General features: G+C 40.7%; 1 protein-coding gene across 1 annotated transcript in view; it reads left to right on the forward strand.

Annotated features, from left to right (window-relative positions):
* dok6 (docking protein 6) overlaps window positions 1–25,814 on the forward strand; it is a 461,172-nt gene that overhangs the window by 401,368 nt on the left and 33,990 nt on the right. The gene's annotated exons all lie outside the window — the stretch shown is intronic.

A 25,814-nucleotide genomic window follows, 5' to 3' on the forward strand; every position in this document is an offset into this window, starting at 1 on the left:
CGCATTACATGTTCATTATGTCTAAATTGCTGTAATCTATATCACCATCACCTTCTGACTAATTAAAGATGTTGTCTAGAACCTGTTAGTTAAAACATATCAAACAATGACAAATATTAATACATTTGCAGGAAATTCACTGCCCCAATTTCCAGAAGAATTTCCATCGCCCATGAGGAGGGACCTTCTACCCAGATTTTCATCATAGCTGCACCTCAAAACTCTAAAGTCCCACATCTCCGATATATACAGGGAAAATCACTTCCAGTTTTACTCAATCTTGGTATTGCTGTGCAATTCCAAAGACAGATTCCACAAAGCACAGACATGAGATTTACATGGATTTACTCAGGGATTTTTGTAGCAGGTCTAACATTTGCCCAGGAGTGCAATTCATGAATAAATCAGCTGGATATCAAAAGTTCACCCAATTCCTGGAAAGTGCTACAATTATATTCATTGATAGGATATGGGCATCACTGGCTAGACTAGCATTCATTAGGTAGAAGCAATGACTGCAGATGCTGGACACCAGATTCTGGATTAGAGTGGTGCTAAAAAAGCACAGCAGTTCAGGCAGCATCCGAGGAGCAGGAAAATTGATGTTTCAGGCAAAAGCCCTTCATCAGGAATACAGGCAGAGTGCCTGAAGGATAGAGAGATAAATGAGAGGTGAATGGGGGTGGGGCTGAAGGTGGTAGGTCAGAGAGGAGGGTGGAGTGGATAGGTGGAAAAGAAGATAGGCAGATAGGACAAGTCATGGAGACAGCACTGAGCTGGAAGTTTGGAACTGGGGTGAGGTGGGGAAAGGGGAAATGAGGAAACTGGTGAAGTCCACATTGATGCCCTGGGGTTGAAGTGTTCCGAGGCAGAAGATGAGGCATTCTTCCTCCAGGCGTTGGGTAATGAGGGACCAGTGGTGAAGGAGGCCCAGGACCTCCATGTCCTCGGCAGAGTGGGAGGGGTTGTTGAAATGTTGGGCCACAGGGCGGTGTGGTTGATTGGTGCGGCTGTCCCAGAGATGTTCCCTAAAGCGCTGTGCTAGAAGGCGTCCAGTCTCCCCAATGTAGAGGAGACCGCATTGGGAGCAGCAGATACAATGATATTGGTGGATGTGCAGATAAAACTTTGATGGATGTGGAAGCACATCCACCAATATCATTTATTGTATCCATTGCTCCCAATGCGGTCTCCTCTACACTGGGGAGACTGGACACCTCCTAGCAGAGTGCTTTAGGGAACATCTCCGGGACACCCGCACCAATCAACCACACCGCCCTGTGGCCCAACATTTCAATTCCCCCCTCCCACTCTGCCGAGGATATGGAAGTCCTGGGCCTCCTTCACCACTGCTCCCTCACCACCCAATGCCTGGAGGAAGAATGCCTCATCTTCTGCCTCGGAACACTTCAACCCCAGGGCATCAATGTGGACTTCACCAGTTTCCTCATTTCCCTTTTCCCTACCTCACCCCAGTTCCAAACTTCCAGCTCAGCACTGTCCCCATGACTTGTCCTACCTACCTATATTCTTTTCCACCTATCCACTCCACCCTCCTCTCTGACCTGTCACCTTCATCCCACCCACATCCACCCATTGTACTATCTGCTATCTTCCCCCACCCTCCTCTCTGACCTATCACCTTCATCCCCACCCCACTCACCCATTGTACTCTGTGCTACTTTCTCCCCACCCCCACCCATCCTCTTATTTATCTCTCCACCCTTCAGGCACTCTGCCTGTATTCCTGATGAAGAGCTTTTGCCCGAAACGTCAATTTTCCTGCTCCTCGGATGCTGCCTGAACTGCTGTGTTTTTCCAGCACCACTCTAACCTAGACTAGCATTTATTGTCCATTCTTAATTGCCCAGAGAAAAGTAAGAGCCAACCACATTATTTTGGGTCTGGAATCATATGTAGGCCAGACAACACAAAGACAACAGATTTCCTTTCCTATAGGACTTAGTGAATCAGATGGGTTTTTACCACAATCAAATAAATTTACACAGTAGCCATTAGACTTACATTTTTACTCAGAGTTTTATTGAATTTATGGTAGGATTCAAATCCATGTTCTCAGAGCATTAGCCTGACCTTCTAGATTACTCATCTAGTGACATTACCTCAATTCCTCACAATGCTTTCCGCTCTGCTCTCCCTCACCATGTATGATGTTCGCTACCTCTGGCATCTCAAATGGTGCCCGATTCCCCAACACCACACTACAACTGTTTATCATCCTTACCTCCATCCTCTCCCCCACTTCACCCTCCTTTTACAGCCTCCCTCTCCTCCACCATAACACCACACTGCATTCGGAGCTTATACCTTCCTCCCCTCACCATCTGACGATTGTTGTGTTGGCTTCACTGTATTGAGCTGGTCTGCTCTACCACATTAATGCTGTATGATCAAAGTGAAAATGTGCCATGTTTTCTTTTATCTTCAGTAAGCTAATGATTGTAATTGTGGCATGCTAAAGTATAATTATAAAATGGATTGAGACTTTCCAAGCACTTTATTTGGACTCTACCGATTATGGAGGTTTATAGTTAAGCACTTATGAAGTCCATTTATCATTCATGAGAAATTCCATTGGGTTTTCACAGAAACTATCCAACCTTAAGAATGTCATCAATGGGGAGCAAATGTAAATAACTTCTATATAAAGTGATGAAGCTGAATTTTCACACAGGCTCTACACATTGTTTCCCTAACTTTGACAGAAAGAATATCGAAACCCTAAGATAATGAAATGAATTTTCACAGTGGCCAATTGGGATAACCCTTGCCTGAATTCATCCCCCTAGGTGGAGCTAAAATATTAAAAGGGTAGTAATGAGTCTAGAATGGAGAAGATACAATTACAGTGTATGTGATCAATGTGTCATTGTGTAACATTAATGGAGCACTCATTTGCAGTAATCTGACCCATCTGTTGATGATGAATGTTTGATAACTGCATTCACATTTCAGCAACAGGTCACTTATCTCCCTAGAGCATTGGCCCAAACAATAAAACCAAGTGGAGGTTCATCCATTAGGAATGAAACTAAATAAAAGTATTAGACTGTGCCCTATAAAACATTTGCCTTTCAAGGGGTTTTATCATGCAAAGGAATATAATTTAATAAATAGTTAATTTGCAGAATATGGTTAACAATGCAAGAGGTTATCTCAATATTTATTCCATGTAGAGATATACTCTCACCAACTTACTGGAAACTATTGCTATTCAGAGGCAATTCATTTAAATTCTGACTAGTCACAGAGGTGATTCATTTTTTAAAATCTTGACTTTTTCCTGTAAAGCAAATTGAATCAATGAATTGACAGTAAATTTCTGCTCTTATAGTTGCTGGAATCAACTTACATCTATACTCTTCACCATTTTTAAGTTTGAAGCTGTTTTATGTTCAGCTAATTACATAATCTACAAATATGTTTAAATCAATAAAAAATTCAATTAAGCCATGGCAAAAATTAAATCTAATCATTGGCCCATCTTTCTAAAGAAAAGTAGAAGAGGCAGAAGGCATTAGGTTTAGAGCTATTTTGAGTAGCTTGTCATACCTCTGTTTTGTCTCTATATAATCTAGTGAATTTATGTTTAGAATCAGCAGGATTTACATTATTTGGTTATGATTATTGCCCAATTAGTTAGGAAACAGTATTTTAATCAAACTGGAGAGGGTGGAAGGATTGTACAATTGATTTCTTCATATTATTCTCGTGCAGCCTTTCCACTTAGTCAGGACTTTCATAGAATCAGGAATACTCCATGGCCAATTAACAATGGCAGGAGGCACCTGGACGTAGAGGGTCCTCTACTCTTTACACCCCATCAGTCCCGTTTCTTCCCCCCCCCCCTTATAATTAATTATACCCCCATCCCCTTTATTTTAAACAGGTCTGCTTTTTGGTGGAAGGGGAAATGGACAATGTGATTCTTGGATCAGGAAGCCTGGAAGTGGAGCCATTTAAACGTGCCAATAAATTCAGACATTCACTTTTGTTGGTCCTAGTGCTTTAACCCATAGTCTGAGAATCTCAAACTGATTGATTGTCTTAATGTAAGTGCTCTAGTATAGTGGATGAGGTCTATTCAAATGTCTTGATCTGATTTTTCTTTAAACTATCTAATGTGAAATGGAGGGATTGAGCTTCCATGAGTGCTGTTGTGGTTCTGTTCGCCGAGCTGGGGGTTTGTGTTGCAGACGTTTCGTCCCCTGTCTAGGCGACATCCTCAGTGCTTGGGAGCCTCCTGTGAAGCGCTTCTGTGATGTTTCCTCCGGCATTTATAAGCACTGAGGATGTCACCTAGACAGGGGATGAAGCGTCTACAACACAAATTCCCAGCTCGGTGAACAGAACCACAACAACGAGCACCCAAGCTACAAATCTTCTCACAAACTTTCCATGAGTGCTGTAATAAAAGCTCTGTTGGACTGCTTTGGTCAACAGGCATCTGGTATAGTTTAGGGGAAAATCCAACCTCAACCTTTGAAATGGCATTCTAACCACCTACTTCATCACTAACCTGCCCCATGTCTCCTTGAGACTTGCTTCCAGGGTTAATGAGGTCAGTTCTACTCTTGCATTCAAGGGGAAATTATAAAGCCAGGCAATCAGCTGAGTTGAGTATTTCACAATGGGGCTGAGAAAATCCGGCCCTTACACCAGCAAATAGAGGAAATTATGCACACCAGTGGTAGAAACCAACTGCAATAGGGTTAGGGTCTTCCTAAGTCTCTCAAAATTACATTAAATTGGTTTTTGTTGCGCTATTTGATTCACACTGGACATAATGTTTGGACTTTGAGCTTTTGATGATTCATTGCAAAACAATAAGCAGTGTTAAATCTTTTCTTGTTAACTGTCAGATTCAGCATTTTCTCTGTGAACATCACTTTTCCTTTTGAAACTAGCAAATGAAAAGATGTTTTTTGGACAAAGCCACCCTCATTGAAAGGAAGATATTTACTTGCACACAAGTTTTTGAACATGTCTGAGGAGATGTGTTTTGTATCTATGTTTCACCAAGGAAATCTTTCTCTCGGTCCAAATTGTGCTCCTGAATTATATGCCACCTTTCTGTAAGTGTGTAATAGGTTCATAAAGTCAGGAAATATGGGATACAGGGAGACTTAGCTATCTAGATTCAGAATTGGTTGGCTGACAGAAGGCAGAGAGTGGTTGTAGATGGAAAGTATTCTGCCTGAGGTCAGTGTTGAGTGGAGTCTGCAGGGCTCTCTTCTTCTTCCTCTGCTTTTTGTAGTTTTTATAAAATGACTTGGACGTGGAGGCTGAGGGGTGGGTTAATAAATTTGCAGATGACACAAAGTTTGGAGGTGTCGTTGATTGTATAGAGGGCTATTGCAGGCTGCAATGCAACATAGACAGGATGCAGAGCTGGAATGAGAAATGGCAGATGGAGTTCAACCTGGATGAATGCGAAGTGATGCATTTTGGATGGTCGAACTCGAATGCTGAATATAGGATTAAAGACAGGATTCTTTGTAGTGTGAAGGAATAAAGGGACCTGGGTGTGCAAGTACATAGATCCCTCAAAGTTGCCACCCAAGTGAATAGGGTTGTTAAGAAAGTGCATGGTGTTTTGGCTTTCATTAACAGTGGGATTGAGTTTAAGTGTCGTGAGGTTTTGCTACAAGTCCCAGGTGAGGCCACACTTGGAATATTGTGTCCAGTTCTGGTCGCCCTACTATAGGGAAGATATAGCGGCTTTGGAGAGGGTGCAAAGAAGGTTTACCAGGATGCTGCCTGGACTGGAGGGCTTGCCTTATGAAGAAAGATTGAAAAAGCTCAGATTTTTCTCTCTGGAGAGAAGGAGGAAGAGAGAGACCTGATCAAGGTATACAAGTTAATGAGAGGAATAGATAGGAGTCAATGGCCAGAGACTCTTCCCTAGGGCAGGATTGATGGATACGAGGGGTCATAGTTTAAAGATATTAGGGGAAAAGTATAGAGGGGATATCAGAGGTAGGTTCTTTACGCAAAGAGTTGTGAATGCATGGAATGTGTTGCCAGCTGTGATGGTGGAAGCAGAGTCATTAGGGACACATAAGCGACTGCTGGACAGGCACATGGAGAGCAGGGAGTTGAGGGGTGTGTAGGTTAAGTTATTATACTTTACATTAGGATTAAATCTCAGCACAACATCATGGGCCAAAGGGCCTGTTCTGTGCTGTTTCTATGTTCTAGGTTGTCACAACTCTTTGTGACCTGCTGTCTTGGACGATCTTGGATAGTGTTGATAGCATTGATCCTGGGTACCATGTACTTCGAGGTTTGATACATTGTCATCCTTTCAGGAGAGTGCTGAGAGCATCAAACAGAATAATTGTTTCAAGTTTAATTCCTACAGCCACATTCTGCTTCACCTGTCAAAGAACAAGAGGATAATCCATATATGGAAACCTCCACTTTACTTCACCTTTCACTGCAGTTTTGCTTCACGTGTCTTATCTCTGCTTTTCTCTGATTTGTCCTTCAACTTTGTAAAAGCCTGCAAAAGATTTGGAATGCGTTTTGGAATGCAAATGAGCAATTTGACAGCGTGGGCAGGTTTCATTCAAGCAGGCTTCTGTGTCTGAAACAGTATTAAATTTTAAAAAAGAGTTATCACTCACTCTGAAAAACACATCACTGTAAATACTCCTCAACAGGTGACAGTGGCGTTGTAGTAATATCACTAGTCTGGTGATCCAGGAACCCTGACCAACAGTGGAAAATGGGTTCAAGTCTCACCATGGCAGCTAGTTGAAATTAAGTTCAATTAATCTAGAACTGGAAGCTATTCCCATGAAAGCATCATCAGTTGTAAAAACCCGTCCAGTTTACCAATGCCTTTGAGGGCAGGCTCTTTACTGTCCCTATCTGGTCTGGTCTACATGTCACATATTTGATAGTGATGTGCCCCCTGAAGTGACTCCCCAGCTAGTGTTATTCTCCTCCTTCTATCCTCCCATTCCCAATCACAAGTGTTCTTTCATTCTTGAAGTAGCAACGTATGCTGTGCGCTGTTAGACAAGTGCTAGCTGGCATCCAATGCTCTTTGCCATGCTTCATTTACACAGTGAGAATGAGTGTGCTCAGATGATATTCATTGAAAAGAGTAGGTGCAGGAGCAGAGGTCATACTCCAGTCTGATCATGTTCTTGCCTCACATAAGCACTTTTCACTGGAAATGAGGGACCCCATGTACTCTGAAATGAATTGTAACACTATAATGCCACCTCAGCTGGGATTGGACATCTGAGCACAAATAGTGAATAAAGCAGCAACTTTACTTGGCTGAGCTGACAATGGATGGTCCAGTTATCTATTAAATCATTGATAGGATTCAATACTAGACATTACACTGTACTTCTGGTGATACCTTAATTTATACATTGACAGCAATTATGATGTTATTGACTGACTGTTTTCATGTATGCGAGTTGGAATGTACAGCCAGCTGTATACGCTTAGTACAATGTTAAAGAATGGGTTATATATTTATGACTTTTTGGGACTAGCCTGGGAATAATTTGTTTTGATGTAAAAATTGCAGATATTTTAAATTCTCAATTTCTTTTTCCTAGTGATGAAAGCTGTCAAATTATCAGATCAGTAAATTTAACAAGCAAGTTCAAAGTATTACAATCCCAGATGAGACTGCCAAATTATATTAATGTGTGATTTGGGATCAATAACTTGTTACTGAGTTTGAGATTCCAGATAATATTAAGAGAACAAAGCTAACAGATCTCACAATTGTGAAAAATAAACTTTTCAATACAAATTATTTATTTTTTCTGTGTGTGTGTGTGTGTGTGTGTGTGTGTGTGTGTGTGTGTGTGTGTGTGTGTGTGTTTAAAACCTCACAACTTATGCTGTAATATCCAACATTAACATGAGGTAAATATGAGTATCAGATGATCTTTTGTCAAGCACCCTACAGCCCACCTTGGAAAGATGTGGTTAAGAGTGATCACATAGATTTCTTAGAACCTTACCAGACACTTGTTGCCATGTTGAGAAACACAAAATCTTTAAAGCACTGTCTCCTTTAAAAGAGATTCAAATTCTTTACTTTCAAAGATCTAGCCTTGAAACCTCCTCAGTATCCACCCATCACAGGCTGTGCCAACAACTGCTCATAACCCTATAGCTCAGTCTCTTGCCCTGAGGTTATATGCCACTGTATTCTAGAGGCAGCCCTTTGGCACCTACACACAAGCTGAACTCCAGCTTTTTCACAGACAGCTCGCTTCACTAAACTGGCACTGCCAGTTTCTCAAAGCTTCAATATTTCTTAGCTAAAATAAGAAAATATCTTGTGGACTTTCTTCACTCCTGCTGTCAGCTACCAAATGGCTCCTGGGACTTCAATGAGCCACCAGACTCCTCTAAGTCATTCCCAGCACTTTAGTTGTGTAGAGATATTGTCTTTGGCTACTTGTGTCTCTTTAACCTTTGCTGCCTTGCCAACTCCTCAGAACTTCTCCTAATCTCTGACTGCCTGTAGCCTGATGCCACACATCCTCTGCAGCCTAGACTTTTTTTCCCCCCTGTTTCTGGCCTCCACATAGTCACATATCTTAACCTTCTGAATTACCACAGGTCCCATGCTCAGATCTCTTGTTGCATCACCAGCACATTTATGTACTCCTGTCTGTAGCTACCTAAAGAGGAAATGAGAATAATGTGCCAAGCATACACATTCCATCCCACTCCGCACATATACCAGCACTTTAAGAGTATCCAAAGAATTAGAGACACTAGCATCCACAGAATGCTACGGATGTACTGCAACAAATCTCCAGAATCAGAAAGGTCATCTTATAGTATGAGGGCTTAGTTTCATTGTGAAATACTGTTAGCTTAAAAATCAAACAGCTGTTTTAAAGTGAGTGTATAGCCTTGTGGGCATTATGGAAGATTTAAGAGTCTGTTTCAATGTTGTTAGGAGCTGGGAGGAAGCTATGTTTAAAGGTTGAGAAGATTAGCATATTCCCATACTTTTACACTTTCCCTCATTACCATGTAAAGTTTCCCATTGAAAAAAGACCAAGGCTGTGCTCCCTGTGAGTCCAAAGAAGAAGCCCTCATTGAAATTGGGACAACATGTCTTTTTACTAAGCCATTTGATCTGACTCTTGCCAAAGTTGCTGTCTCGAGAGACTGAGGAAACTTAACCCAAAAAAATTTGTTCAGTTCAAGCTGTACTTGAATTTTAATTAACCAGCTATGAATAATTTAATGCTTTCTATCAATGGCAACTGATCCACTGTGCCGGATTACTGCCCACGGATTAAAAACCAAAATCTAGTCAAGCCAAAGACAGAGTTTGTATTCTGTAGCCCTGTCAGCAAGCTTTTAGATTAGATTCCCTACTGTATGGAAACAGCCCTTCGGCCCAACAAGTCCATAACACCCCTCCGATGGCCAATTCACCTGACCTGTACATCTTTGGATTGTGGGAGGAAACCCACAAGACATGGGGACAATATGCAAACTCCACTCAGACAGTCGCCCGAGGCAGAATTGAACTTGGTGCTGAGAGGCAGCAGTGTTAACCAGTGAGCCACCATGCTACCCTGGTCTGTGGAGAAAGTTGATGGTGACCCTCTGGTTTGTATCAGATTAATTGATTCTAGTTATCTTATTTCAACTGGCTTTAGCATTTGGGTTAAAGAGGAGAAAATAAACCATAGCTTCCATTCCTGCTCAATGCCGAGAAATGTTGCTCGAAAAGCTAGAGGGTAGCTTGAGTTGTAAACCGATTCAAGGTGTAATGCCTTTTATTTTTGAACAGCCTTCTGTGGGTAGCACGTAAGTATACCAATTCCACTACCGAACTCCGTCGCATCTGCTCCCAGGAGGACCAATTTCACAACCGAACAACCCAAATGGCCTCCTTCTTGAAAGACCACAATTTCCCCTCCGATGTGGTTGACGATGCTCTCCAGGGCATCTCCTCCACTTCCCGCACTCTGCCCTTGATCCCATCCCCTCCCCTCCAATCGCCACCAGGACAGAACCCCACTGATGAAAATGTGTTGCTGGAAAAGCGCAGCAGGTCAGGCAGCATCCAAGGAGCAGGAGAGTCGACATTTCGGGCATGAGCCCTTCTTCAGCCTGAAGAAGAAACATCGACTCTCCTGCTCCTTGGATGCTGCCTGACCTGCTGCGTTTTTCCAGCAACACGTTTTCAGCTCTGATCTCCAGCATCTGCAGTCCTCACTTTCTCCTAGAACCCCACTGGTCCTCACCTTCCACCCCACCAACCTCCAGATACATCGTATCATCCTCCGTCATTTCTGCCACCTCCAAACAGACCTCACCACCAGGGATATATTTCCCGCCCCACCCCTGTCAGCGTTTCGGAGAGACTACTCTCTCTGCGACTCCCTCGTCCGGTCCACACCCCCCACCAACCCAACCTTCACTCCTGGCACCTTCCCCTGCAACTGCAAGAAGTGCAAAACTTGCGTCCACACCTCCCCCCTTACCTCCCTCCAAGGCCCCAAGGGATCCTTCCACATCCGTCTCAAATTCACCTGGACCTCCACACGCATCATTTACTGTATCCGTTGCACCCGATGTGGTCTCCTGTACATTGGGGAGACAGGCCGCCTACTTGCAGAACTTGTCAGGGAACACCTCTGGGACACCCGCACCAACCAACCCAACCGCCCCGTGGCTGAACACTTTAACTCCCCCTCCCACTCCGCCAAGGACATGGAGGTCCTTGGCCTGCTCCATCGCCAGACCCTGACCACATGACGCCTGGAGGAAGAGCACCTCATCTTCTGCCTAGGAACCCTCCAATCACATGGGATGAATGTAGATTTCTCCAGCTTCCTCATTTCCCCTCCCCCCACCTTATCTCAATCCCAACCCCCGGATTCAGCACTGCCCTCTTGACCTACAATCTTCTTCCCGACCTCTCCGTCCCCACCCCCTCTCCAGCCTATCACCCTCACCTTCACCTCCTTCTACCTATCGTATTCTCAGCGCCCCTCCCCCAAATTCTCTCCCTCCTACCCTTTGCCTCAGCCCGCTTGACACACCAGCCTCATTCCTGAAGAAGGACTTATGCCTGAAACGTCGATTCTCCTGCTCCTCGGATGCTGCCTGGCCTGCTGTGTTTTTCCAGCATGACATTTTTCAACTCTGGTACTCCAGCATCTGCAGTCCTCACTTTCTCCTAGAATGTAAATGTAGGCCACTTGAGTAAAGTAGCAGAGGTTAGCTGACAGCAATGGAACCATGTCTCATCCAGAAATCGATGTCATCAGGAAGGCATGAGAAGGGGTAACATTGACAGAAACATTTTTTGAAAGAATGTCATCTAGTTAAATAAAAACCTCTAATTTAAGTACTGTCATTGTCCCAAGTTCATCTCCAGAGTTGACATGGCCCAGAGGCTCCAGTGAGACATCTCTTATTTGCTGACAACACTGTTTCTATTCAATCTATCTTAACCTCATAGCCTCAAACTTCCATTTATATTAATTGTGCTGTAATTATCATCATTTTTGTACCATGATTAAAATCAAACTTTGTGGATTATTATCTACCTATTTCCATTGATCACTGGGTTATGTTGGGAAGTGCATAATGGAAGCTCCTAACCTAATTTGTCCTTTCACTTCAGATCTAATAGGCTATTAATATTTTATCTCTTTAAGCATGATATCAAGGGTCCTTAGGTATTTGATATGAAAAGTCATATAGTTCTTGTGCAATAGGATAATTTAATCTAATTAACCTATTTTACACACAATTAAATCAATTTACTGATTCACCAAGCTTTTCTCACCAGTTCATGCTTAAAAGAAATCAGTTATATTTTGTTGCAGCAGTAATCACGAGGCTATCAGTGCTCTTTCACATTGAAAAGTATCTTCTGGCAACTGAATATGGTCAATGAAACACAAAAAGTTAGGTGCTGCTACAAACATTTCATTATATTAATATTTAATATTAATTATTCCGGAGATTCAACAGTGCAGCATTGCAGGATGTGAAGCTGCCCTAAGCTTTCCAGATAAAGTTAGGGCAAGTCCATTTGGATGCAAGTAAAATTTTAACATCCAGTCTCTTTAGCACAGGAAATTAACTGTTGCAAATGATGAAACTCAGCCCTTTAATTGTTTTATTTTTTGCTCAGGATTTAAATGTTTGTTTTCCTTTTTGTCTTTTATCTCTCGATTTCATGTTTCTTTTCTTCTCTTTATTTTATTTTCTGCACATCAAATAGTACATTCAATGCTATGCTAAGTGACAGTCCTTGAGTCAGACGCTAAAACAAAGTAAAGGTGTTTCAGTCTAATTGTTTAATGAGGTCTGCAATTGCTTGACCCATTCACACTGGTTCCAGATCTCTGTGCAGTAACATTTAGTGTGAAATCTAATAGAAAGTCAACAGTGAAAGGCTGCAAAGTGTTTATTTACAGCTACAAGCAGACACCAACCCAATAATGAAACCATTATAATGTTTAAATTTTGTACGTGCTAACCCCTTAAAAGCTATCATTGAACAAGGTCTGCATGACCACAGCTCTCAAAAGCTTAAAAAATACCCCTGGCATTTGAGTAGGAGCAGTTTTAAATATACTTTGCAATTTAAGCTGCAGTGAAACCAAGAATTGTTTTGCATTCGTTGGAAGGAAAGAAAATATGTGGAGTTGAGTTTTGCTTTCAGTGCCTACTTGGAAGCTAGTGGAGAAGATCCCTTCCTTGATCTTTATCCAATGATTGACATAGTCAGCATTTTAGAAGCTGGCTTCTTTGTTGCTACAGAATGCTGCTAATAGGCAAGTATGATGCTTGGCCGAATATTTATTCATTGAGTTAAATGAAAATGGCAAGTGCCAACGAGTTGTTCTTTTCGTACATGCCTGGCAAACTCCAAATAAGGAAAAGGCTGACAAGCAATATCAGAAGTGCCAGCACATCTTCAAATAAACTTCCAATTAAAAAGACGACAAAATTGAAATTCTCTGGGTCCTTACTGATTGTCGGTGTAACTTTGATGATGACCATAGAAAACCTAGAAGAACGGTGTGTCTCCAGTATTTCTGTAAATCTTGCTCTGGACTAACAGTGGGTGATCTGGACAATCCTTTCAGAAGCTTAAACCCAATGCATAATCTAGAAACGTGCTGAAATGAAGGCCTATGCTTCAAGACAACTGAAGGAGCTCAATTCTTTTTAATTGTGCTGCATTTTTATTGGTACTTTGATTTTGGTTTTCATAATCCAGCTTATTTCACATGTAAATTGAAATTGAGTGACTCCTGTATCAATACAATGGATTGAGCAGTTGGAGCCAAACAGGTAATCAGATATGGAGGAAAAGCAAGAGCAGGCTATTGAGTTGGATAATCAGCTATGATTATGGTGAATGATGAGGCAAGTTTGAAGGGCTAAATTGCCTATTCCTGCTTCAGTTTTCTATGTTTCTATGTTAAGGCATACTTACGAAGTGAAAATAATTCTTGTTGAATTACTAGCCCTTTCGCTGAAATTAAAGCTGTCTTGATAAAGCAGTGTATGAAAGATTCACATTTTCTTAAAATTATGACAATCCAGAATGTGAAATTGAAATGTCTATGGCCTGTTTCTTTGTCATGTAAACAAGCTGACAGTCAATCTCTGTCTTAGTGCTATCATTCTCTGTTTCCTCTGTAACCTTCAGTGAATTTGACTGGCAATATTGCCTCAAATGAACAAGTCAAATCTACTGTCCTACTTCATTGAAGAATCTTTTACTCTGAATAGCAAGCCCCCATTCCCTACCTCCAAGAGGCAGTTTGCCCACCACTTGTTTTCCATCCAACACAGCACTATTGAAGGGTGTAATATGGCATGTCAAGTTTACTTGTGTAGTTTTCCCTGGAAAAAAGGATATGGGATTCACTAACGGGGCAACAGAAATAATAGTCTAATTCATGACTTTAAGTGAGAACTGGACTACATCTCCATGGCCTGGTCCAAATAATCTCAAAAACCATGTCAACTGAAGGCTACATGTGGCCTTGACACTTGGATAAGTTTTAATGCCCTCCATCTGAGGCAGTCCTAAAAGTAAGGGGGCTGTCATTTAATCACGCTGAAAGGCATCAGCTGTTGGGAGCCATTGCCTCCCCACTCTCAATCAGGTAAACCTGGGCCATGAAAGATGGTGGACGACTTTCCTGCCTGAGGGATAATTAAGGCATTTTAGTGCACAATTAATGCCTGCCTCAACTTGCCACCCGTATTTAATGAGTAGTTGGGCAAGAGTCTCAGCATTTGGCGAAACTGACAAAGAAACTCTGTCATGGCCAGGAGAGGGGTTTGTTGGTATTTAGGTTTCGTCACTCGGTGTCTGATGGGAGGACCCAGCATTGGAAAGTGTGGGGATATGATTCGATTTAATTTATTGCTGTCACATGTACTGAGGTACAGTGAAAAGTGTTGTTTTATGTGCTTTACAGGCAAATCATGCAATTTATGTGAATCAGGGTAACAGTACGGAGTGAAGGGTATAGTGTTACAGCCGCCAAGAAGGTGTAAGGAGAGGTCAACATTAACATTAAAAGGACCATTCAAAAGTCTGATGATAGTGAGGAAGAAGCAGTTGTTTTAATCTGATCATACACGTATTCACATTTTTATATCTTCTGCCCAACAGCAGAGGGTGGAAGAGAGGAGAACTCTGGTAAAATCCAATTCCCCACCTCCCATGGCCATTTCCTCTGGCACCCATCCACACACATAGGTGGCAGCCCCTAACCCACTGTATTTGCACAGTTCCTGGTGAGTCCTCTCACTGGATATTTCACTGTCAGCACCCACTGCTCATTATGTCACAAAGGGGAGACCTGCCAGCCTCTGCAGAGTCCTAAACTCTGAGGAGCACCCAGCTTCCACACCTTATGAATTTGGATTTTCCCAGCCTGATAATGAACTTCATTCACTTCCTTTGACAGTTATTCCGAAACAGAAACACCCGGGGTTCCTGGGTACCTCTTTGCCCTGGCTGCTGGGAGATTCTCCACCTACCAGCTTAGAACTGTTGACTGTCTCCTCAGGGGGAGCTGATGACCTAGTGGTATTGCTGTAGTGTTAATCCAGAGATCCAGATAATGTTCTGGGGACCCAGGTTCAAGTCCCACCATGGCAGATGGTGGAATTTGAATTCAATAAATAACTGGAATTAAAAATCTAATGATGACCATGAATCCATTATCGATTGCTGGAAATACTATCTGGTTCACTTTAGGGGAGGAAACTGCCATCCTTACCTGGTCTCTGACTCTTACATGTGACTCCAGATCCGCAGCAATGTGGTTGACTCTTAACTGCCCTCTGGGCAATTAGGGATGGGTGATAAGTGTTGCCCAGCCAGTGACACCCTCATCCCATGCACGAATAAAGAAGCAAAAACAAACTGTGGGAACAGCAGAGGTATTTTAAAGCAAAGGAACCTTCACACCTCAAACCATCTCCATGGCAATGTGGTACACAAGATTTATTATGGGATAGAGAAAGAAATCAGTTATCTTCAACTTTAGATTTTACTCTGAAAGTATGGGGTTACTTCACAACTTTCAATTATTTACCACCTAGGGCTCACAGTGGTAATTGTCACTAGACTAATAATCCAGAGCCCTTTGCTAATGTTTTGGATTCAAATCTTGAGCAGAGCCAATGGTAGAATTTAAATTCAGTTATTAAATCTGAAAATAAAAAATGACAGTCTCTGTAACATTGGTACATGAAGCCTTTGCCAGTTTTCATAAAAGCCTATCTGTTTCGCTAATATCCTTTAGGGAAGGAAATCTGTATGCTGAAAGGGACAGAGCCCTTCCTGATGAAGGGCTCTGGCCCGAAACGTCGAATTTCCCGTTCCTTGGATGCTGCCTGACCTGCTGTGCTTTAACCAGCAACACATTTTCAGCTCTGATCTCCAGCATCTGCAGACCTCACTTTTTACACAAGGAAATCTGTATCCCTACCTTAACTGACCTAATTGTGACCCCAGACTCCCAGCAATGTGGTCAAATCTTAAATGGTCTCTGAAATGAAGCAGCAAGCCAGTAAGGTCTGTTAAGATCTTAAATGCTTTTGACAAACTGCACATGGAAAGGATGTTTCTTTGTGTGATGAGTCCAGAACAAGAGGGTACTGATTTAAGATTAGGGGGTACCCTTTTAGGATAGAGATGAAAACATTTTTTTCCTGACAGCTGTGTAACTTTGGAATCTTGCCTCACAAGGGAGTGAAGTGAGGATATTGCTTTTTTTAAACAAGTCAAAGGCAGTTGGACTCGCATTAGGCAAGTGAATCAAATGTTACGGAGGGTCGATGCAAATGTAGAACAGCTCAGCCATGTTCTTATTGAATGATGGAGTAACGTTGAGAGGTTGAACTGCCTACCTCTACTCATATTTCATATGCCCTTAAATAATTTATTTGGGGTAAAAAAATAATTTGAAAGGACGGAAAGTGGTTCTGTTGGTGTGTCTACACCAACATAGGCTGCAGTTCAAGACGTTGGCTCACCATTAGATTTTCAAGGGCAGTTAGGAGTGGGAATTGGCACAGCAAGAGACCTATGACATCCCGTGAACAAATAAGGAAAACCAAATTGTGATATCTGTGGAGAAACAGAGAAACATTTGTGGTCGTATAACTCTTCTGCCCTTAGCTTTTTACATTAAATTTCTTTCGTAAATAAAGGATAGAGTCCATTAGCCGTTTAAATTACTTGCTGCTCTTGCACACCAACTGTTTTGTGATCCATGCCCTCGAACACCTAGATCAGAATTCTGGTTATACCCTGTATTCTTTTCTTTTTTAAAGAAAAATATTACTAACACATTAAACAACTTCATATGTTCCCAAGTCATTCATAGGATTTGGGTGTCACTGGCTAGGCGAGTATTTATTTCCTATCTCTGCCCAGAGGGCAATTAAGAGTCGCCATGTTGCTATTGGTCTGGAATTACATGTAGGCTGAAACAGGTCAAAATAGCAGTATCTTTCCCTGAAGGACATTGTGAACCAGATGGGTTTATCTGACAATCAACAGTGGATTCCTGATCATCATTATACTCTTAATTCCAATTATTAAATGGTCTCTGAAATGGAGCAGCAAGCCAGTAAGGTCTATCAAGATCGTAAATGCTTAAAACTTAAATTCTAATACCACCATCTGCCATAGCAGAATAGGAACAAGATCTCCAGCTGGGAATCTGGATTAACAGTCCAGCGATAATGCCACAAGGCCATCACCTCCCTTTAAACTGTAGTAGGAATGTAATTATTGTGAAACACCTTTTTAAATGTCTGCAATTGCTTCTCTACTGGTCTATGTCCTATCCTAATATCCCAGTTTACTTCCCCCAGTTTAGCTTTCATGCTCATACATTTGCCCTTGTTTAAGTTTAATATACTAATCTTCTCACTTTCAATCTGAATGTGAATGTAAATTCAATTATATTATAATCACTGCTACTGAGAAATGCCTTTATTGTGAAGTCAGTCATTAATCCTGTCATATTACACATTACCAAGCTTAAGCTCTGGTCAGTTCTAGAATGTGCTGCTCTAAAAAAAACTCTCTCAAATGTATTCAGTGAACTCCTTATCAAGGCTATCTAATTATTTCAGTTTATATGTAGATTGTAATTACCCACGCTTTATCATAAGCCCCCAATTTTTGTTTTGTATACGACTTGGAACATTGTGGTTGCTATTCAGGGGTCTGTAAATTACTCCCACTCATGACTTCTTTCCCCTTATCATTTTCATCTCCAACTAAATTGATTCTATCTCCTGAGCTCTTGAATAAAGGTCACCTCTAACTGTTGTAGTAATGCCATCTTTGGATTAGGAATGCTCTCCCCCAACTTCCAATTTCTCTTGAATGTCAGATACCCTTCAATATTCAGAACCCAATCTTTGTCATTCTATAGCTATGTCATGATAATGGTTACCAGCTTGCATGTATTTACTTCATGCATTTTCCATTTACTTAATTTGTTATGAATGCTAAACACATTCAAATGCATAACTGTATTTTTTCATCATCTGTGTAGCATTTGTTCTTGAACAGCTGTATGTTCTTATGTGTTTTTTTCTCTGTCTGTCCCTTCTTGCCATTCTTTCATCTTCATTTTCAATTTGGTATTTTATTATCCTGATTCACAAAGATACTCAAATATAAGTTGTTTTGTTTTGGGTGCAGAGGAACCACATTTGAGCTGAATAATACTAGAATGAAGCACTGGTGGTCGCAGCACCTTCATTGCCGTGGGCAGAAGGAGACAGTAATTTGAAGTGACAAATTGTTTAACACAAGAAATATAATGGTACAATATTGAAGTAGTTTTAATCTTAGTGCAAGAAGCTCTAATGTGAAGCTACACTCGACTGGAGAACAGGTTAAAAAAAAAGCTTCAACCACAAGGTCACTTCTATCACTGTGTCGTGAAGTTGCATGTCTGTTGGATACAGTCTTACAGTAGACCAAATAACCTGGTTGACAATGTTGTAATTATTGCTCAGAAGCATAACTATAGGGAATTGAGGTCAGCTTCATAGCTTGCATTGGTATTTAATGGGAAACAGTCCAACACAGTTATTGACTAATAGGCTTTTAAAGATGAATGGCAGTGTCTGTGCAATCCCTCACATCCTCGTTTCCTGTGTTGTCTGCCACAATCATTAAAGCTTTCTAATAAAACATTAGAATGTTGCCACTTTGTCAATTCTGTCTTTGTTTTGACTTATGGCTGATACTGTTACAGTCGCCAAATCATGTGTATGACACCAGGGAGACTAAAGCAAAGGTAATGCAGCTGTAATGAAATTGTAGTTCTTTTAGCATCTCTTAGCAGGGATGGGAATCAATAAATTATCTTTTAAAGTAGTGAGGTCATGCCAAGTGGTTTTTCTCAGCAGTCCATAGTAATCCATCTCTTCTGTTGATTATAGTTTTTTAAAAGAGGAACCAGAATTCTGTGTATTTTCTCTTCACAGATAGTTGACAAAAGCTGCAACTAAAATTATTTTGTGCGCATTAGATACAGGATAACATTTGAAGAATAAAAAGACTTGTCAATAAATGTTGATATTGCTGCATTATTTTAAGTACTACTGCAGCCTCTAACAATTGATGCTATGATATGATGAAACAATGATATTTGCAGTGCATAAAATTCAACAGAACCAAATACTACATCTTCCCTTTCAAAACTGCCATTTTCAACCAACAATTCATTTAAAAAAGTAACCACATTCTCTATCCTCAATTGTGAGTGTGTGTATATGAGAGAGAGGAATATAGTCCCACTGATTGATGATACAACTCCTGTTGTAAACCTGTGCATGGGGTCTTTTAACTTTGGGAGGCAGTGACACCACAGTGGCTACACTGCAGGAGCCACACAGTCTATCTCACAAGATACTCCTTAAACTGCATAACGTCTTGGAAATAGATCACTGTTTGTTCACTGTCACGAGGTCAACATCCTGGAATGCTGTTCTCAACAACTAGTGGGTACATCTAACCTCCATAGACTGTTGTAATTCAAGAGGCAGCTCACCACCATTTTCTTGATGGCACCTAGGGAAAAACAATAGATACTGGCCCAGCTGCAGATGACCATATCATGAAAATTTAAATTTCAGAAACTGGATGTCCATTCTCTCTCTTCCACCTGTGCAGAGCCCTTTATCAAATGACCAGTCCCCATTTGCTCTGCTGACAGTAATGTGGGGCAAAGGTGATGTGCTGGACAGCTGTGAATAGTGTTCCTCCTGAATGCGGCAACTGTCTGGATCTCTGCTCCAAAACCCTGGCTCAGATGGCATTGAATAGAGGGTGGGAAGTAGGTATAGATTTGCAACTTTGGAACTAGAGTGCATGCAGTTGCATCTGTGAGCCAAATTTAAAGCACCTTTGTGAACTTCATTATCTTAATTCTGCATGTTTCACATGCCATAGAAAATGCTATACAGTACTACACAATTGTTTCTGCTGCTATCTCTAGTATGAGAGTTGTATTGCTTCCCTCCTAAGCTTACCTGTGAAATTAATTTTAGCATAAATTTGCTGGGCATTTATAGTTGCCCGCAATACTCCTCCTTTCACTAAAACTTTTACTGATGGTTTCCAATATCAATAAGCATTGCCACAAAAATAGCTGAAGATTTAATATTCTGATAGAGAAAGATCTTTGTGAAATGGCAGGAAATTCAAATAGCAATTAGAGAAAATATGTAAATCTAATTTATAAAGAACAAATGCATCGAGTCTGTGCCTGCAACAGGGGAAAAATGAATATTGTACTTGAAAGGATGACACTAAAGAAAATTACATGGACAAAACCCATATCAGATTGACACTTAATTGACTCTTCAAAGTATGAAGATATGATCACTTAGTGAACGCTGTGGGAGAAGAGTTTAGAAGAGAGACTCAGAGCTATGAGTCATGGATGAAGATTCGATTTACTGAAAATGTATTTATAAATAACAAAGTAATCGATTGACATTAATTTTTAGTAGTTTATTAACACTTTCAAATTGGTTTTATACATTATGTCCAATTTTCAACTCTGGTGGCATCTCCTGTTGATGTGTGAAAGACATATCTGCTACCTTTTTTTAACATTCAATTCACTAATGTCTTTATTGATAAGGGAAGAACGATGTAAACATATCACATTTATGCCACGAATAAAAGCAATCCCCAGCTGTATTCCTAGATAACTTTTCTAACCATTATGGGGATAATTCCAACCAAAAATGCCATTTGTGTTCACCTTGTTTTCTTTGGAGATCGAGCAAGCAACATTAATATAAACAGCAGAGTTGATATATACCCTGAGGCATAATACAGATGAGCAGTCAGCACATCACTTTCCTTTCCTGCTGGCAAGAGATCTGAGCCATTCTGACATTTAACACCAACAGCCACAACTTGTCTATGTGTAACACCATGTATGTAGTAAAATGTCTCAAGCACTTCACAGGAGTAAAGCGAAATTTGTTTCCAAAGCATGCATATGTAAGGCAATATTAGCACAGTTGGCCAAAAGCCTGGTTAAAGAGTTAGGTATTATGGACTTAATTTCAGGAGCGAATTCCAGAATTTAGGATTGAACCAATAGAAGGCATGACTGCCAATGGAGAAGTAATTAAAATCACGGAGGCTCAAGAGATTAGAATTCAATGAGTGGGATATTTTGGAGCTGGAAGAGATTACGGAGCCATGAGAGATGTGAAAACATAATGAAAATTTTTACGGTCAAGGCATTACTTAACCAGGATCGTGTGTGTGTCAGTGAGCATAGGATACGCAGTTAGCAGGCCTTGATGTGAGTTGGGAGCAGGGAGATCTGGCAGCAGAAGTCTGGATGACCTCAAGTTTACAGAGGGTAGAATGTGAGGCCAGCCAGATGTGCATTGGAATTGTCAAGTTTGAGGTCACAAATATGAAAAGAGAGGTTTCAGCAGCAGACAAGCTGAGACTCTGATGAAGTCTGGTGATGTTTAAGAAGTGGGAATAGGCAGTCTTAGTGATTGGATGCATGTATGGTCAGAAGTTCATCTCATGGGCAAATAAGCCATTAAGATTACAAACAGCCTCAGACAGCTTCCAGAGATGGAGATGGAGCCAATGGCTAGGGAATCAAGTGTATATCAGGAACCAAAATTTTGGTCTTCACAGTATTTAATGGGGGAATTTTCACACATCCGGTATTGGATGTGAGCTAAATTGTTTGATGCTTTAAGAACAGTGGAAAATCTGAGAGAAGTGGTCATTGGTTTGAGCTGAATGTTATCAGTGTATATTGGAAAACTAATTTGTGCAAGAACAGTATAGATGGGAAGGATCAAAAGATATGTGTTCAACCTTCATCCTGAGATGCTCATGAAGCTGACTAAAATTCATTGAAGTAAGGCCTAGAAGCATTTGAAGATGATCCATCTGATTTGTGCAGGTAGAGTCTGTTGCACTTTGGACACATGTTATTGGAGCAGAAGAGGTGATTGTGATTCTCAACTTGCGAAGCTCCTAATTTCTGTTGGCCATTGCAACTCTTTTGTTTGCAGGATGTGGAGCCCTTGTTGGTGATACCAGGCCATGCAGATTAATTCTGACATGGCAACGTTGAAACTTTTCAACATGAAAAATGCCCATAGACTTGAGAGGTAACAAGGTTGTTACAGACTTTGGAGAGGGAAGAGAAGTTGAAGATGGGGCCATAGTTTGGAATGACCGTAAAGCTGAGGGGTTTCCTTTACAGGAAAGGTGATGACGGTGCATTTGATGGAGAGAGGAACAGCACCTGAAGAAAGAAAACTGTTTTTGTATTGGTAAGGATGTGGCCAGGATGGGTGGTTGAGGCTCATTCGTCTTATTCTAGGAAACTATATGTCCTGAATGGAAGCATCGCTGCCTGTTACAATTTACCTTTGCTTGAATGCTTTATGAATGACTAATTACTCCTTGAAATTGCATTTTATTTAAAGTGTGTTAAATGTGCATATGGTGATAATGCTTCTGTGTGTTTAACTCCACCTGGGTGAGCACTTGTACAGGCCTTGAGTAAAATGCTAGTAGGGAAAGGCTCAAGCAAGAATGGCGCAGAAGAAAAAACAATACAGTTTTTGACCTCCAGTTTCCTTGCCTACTGAGTTAATATCATCCCTGAAGAATTCATTTCCATTTACCTTAATTTGGAAAAGTATTGCTGCCTAACATAATGCAGGGAAGTAAATTCTGACTTAATTTATTCTGTGCCAAAGTGAGCAGAAAATTAATGAAATATGAATATAAATTAGAAATGTGTTCATCTATTATGTAGAGGTCTTCATGCATGGCCAGAGCACAACATGGAAATAATGACAGTTAGTCTACATTTCTGTCGAGGCTGTTAAAGGATTGAAAATCTTGAAGACACAGTCATTTCTAACAGGAACTGATTTTTAAATGCCTGCCACCCCACTTTCAATGGAAATAAGATCACTAGGCCAATAATCATTCAGAAAAATCAGAGTTCATGCTTTTGACCAACTCAGCAAGGGACCTGGCTTATTTGTAGCTATCCTATCCCAGACCAGGGAGCTGACTTAGAAGGCTCGATTGACACTTGGCAGCCTACCTATCATACAATCAAAAAACTCCTGTCTCTGAATGCTGCAATTGAAATGGTGTTTCCTGTTCTATACTCGTTAATGATAGATAAACAGGGAGCAGAAGTAGGCCACTCAGCCCCTCAAGCCTACTTCATCATTCAATATGATCCTGGCCAATTTGCTTACCCCAAATTCCTGTCTTCTTGAGATACCCTTTCAACCTATTGCTCATCAAGAATCTACCCGCCTCTGACTTAAAAATATTCAAAGACTCTGGTTCCATCAGCTTTTGGAGAAGAATCCTCTTTCAATCTTGTGAAAAGACTCCTCCTAATCTCTGTATATAATCTATGACCCCTTATGTGGTGAAAATGGAGTCCACAATATTTTTTCAACATCTCTGCAATTTAATTATTCCTTCTGACCCTGCTGTTAAGCAGTCAATATCTTCCTTAGCTCTTCTCCCTTTTCTAGGTATGCCTGTGAATATTCTTGCAGTCCATTTTTATGTTCCTGATATCATCTTTTTTTCTACTTTGGAATCAAGTTTGAGATCAAACAGACAATCTGAGCAGAAGTCAGCCATTTAGCCCTTCCAGCCTGCTGCGCCATTCAAATGATCATAGGTGATCATACAACTCAATATCTTGTTTCCACTTTTTCCCCCATATCCGTTCCCTTTAGCCCCAAGCGAGAACTCCAACTCCTCCTTGAAGTCATGCATGCAGGAAACCATATTTACACACTGCCTATCAGGGAATTGAACACTGGTCTCCTGCATGGCAGTGCACTAACATGGAGGGAGTGTTGTTGGTTTCTACAATACTTCTAATCTTTTGGCTTATTACTATTCTTTACACATTATTAGTCTCTTCTTCTCCAAAGATATGTAGGCTAGGTGGATAAGCCATGTAAATATGGGGTTACAGGAATAGTGCGGGGGGAAGGCAGATCTGTCAGACCTGATGGGTGGACTGACCTCTATTTGCACTGGAGGGTTTCTGTGATTCTTTTAATCTATTAAAAGTATTAACATTTCTACTAACCCATGGGTGGATATTGCTGATTTTTTGTTAGTGGAATGTATTTGAATTCCAACTTTAAATGTTCTCCAATGCTTATTTGCCAGTATTCAATTCAACACATCCAATTGACTTTAGTCAGCTCTCCCCTTGCAGTTATATATTCGCCTTTGTTTGAGCTTGAAGTTTTTGTCTTGGACTTGAGAACATAGCACACAGACCTGTATGGAATTCAATTATATTATGATCATGTGTTCCCAAAAGAACCTTGTAATATAAGATTATTAATTAACCCTGCCCCAGTATACAATACAACATGTAAAATGTTTTTTTTTATCTAATTGATTGTACACTGTAATGTTCTAGGAAGTTGTCACCAAAAACATACTATAAACTCATCTTCTATGTTATATTTACTATTTGTTTTTTTTTCCCCTACAATAATAATGTTGCTTTTGTTACAAGTTCCAATTATTCCTTCCTTAGTGGCTTTGCGCCTCACTGGGATAGCACACTGGAAATCAAACCATGCTGTTCCTGGACTTGTCAAAAAAAGTTGAGCATTTTAAAAAGTATGCAAAGATTCTCCAATTTACTTGTTATGTAAGCCCAGGTTGACAGAAGATACTGAGAGATTGCCAATTTCACTAATAAAAGAATCTCTGACTCATCAATTAAAAGTCACAGCTTACTGAAGCTGCTGAAGGAAAGCTAAACTAGTTTTCTTCTGCCTTAAAGTGGCTTTTGCTACAGAGAGCCGAAAGACACTGTAGACTTCTCTGTATCTTGTTCACAAGTCCAAGCTGGTCAGCTACTTGGCAACCAATCACATGGTATTGGCAAACCGAAGGCCTTTATCTTCAATAAGTAGTCACTAGTCCATAGAGCAATCAACTATTCGTACCAACTAAAGTACTTTGGTTCCAGTTTGTGCAATCACACTTTAACCACTGCTTACACAATCAGTTGTATGATTGTACTTACAATGTATGTCAGGTTATGTACATTCAAGACAAGTGGCTATGCTTCATGATTTGGAGATGCCGGTGTTGGACTGAGGTGTACAAAGTTAAAAATCACACAATGCCAGGTTATTGTCCAACAGGTTTATTTGAAGCGCTAGCTTTCAAAGCACTGCTCCTTCATGAGGTGGTTGTGATGAAGGAGCAGCGCTCCGGACGCTAGTGCTTCCAATTAAACCTGTTGGACTACAACCTGATGATGTGTGATTTTTTTTAGCTACACCTCAGGAATCTTTAGTGTTTGAAGCAGTTATTTTCTCAAATCAGTCCGTAACTAAAAATACAGGAAAAATAAGAAGACACTGTCTTTATGTCAGGCATCTTGTAAAGGCATTTTCTGCTTTACTCTGCTTTCTGTTCCTTCAGCAAAATCATTTCCATACAACTACTGCTTCATTAGATAAGGATGTAAATGTTTCCTTGAAAGTAAGCAATTCTGAACAAATAATTATTCACAAAGTGACGTTAAATTAGTAATGTTCAGTTAATGATCTAATGATCAACACAGAATGCAGTAAACCTTTCTTTTGTATGTTAAAATGATCAAAAGAGTGTAATTTTATTATTTTGAACTTTAATTTTGTTTTATGACTATGGTCTAGATTTTGGTGTGCAGGAT

The sequence above is a fragment of the Hemiscyllium ocellatum genome, chromosome 4, assembly GCF_020745735.1.
Source record: "Hemiscyllium ocellatum isolate sHemOce1 chromosome 4, sHemOce1.pat.X.cur, whole genome shotgun sequence".
In the NCBI taxonomy this organism is placed as follows: domain Eukaryota; kingdom Metazoa; phylum Chordata; class Chondrichthyes; order Orectolobiformes; family Hemiscylliidae; genus Hemiscyllium; species Hemiscyllium ocellatum.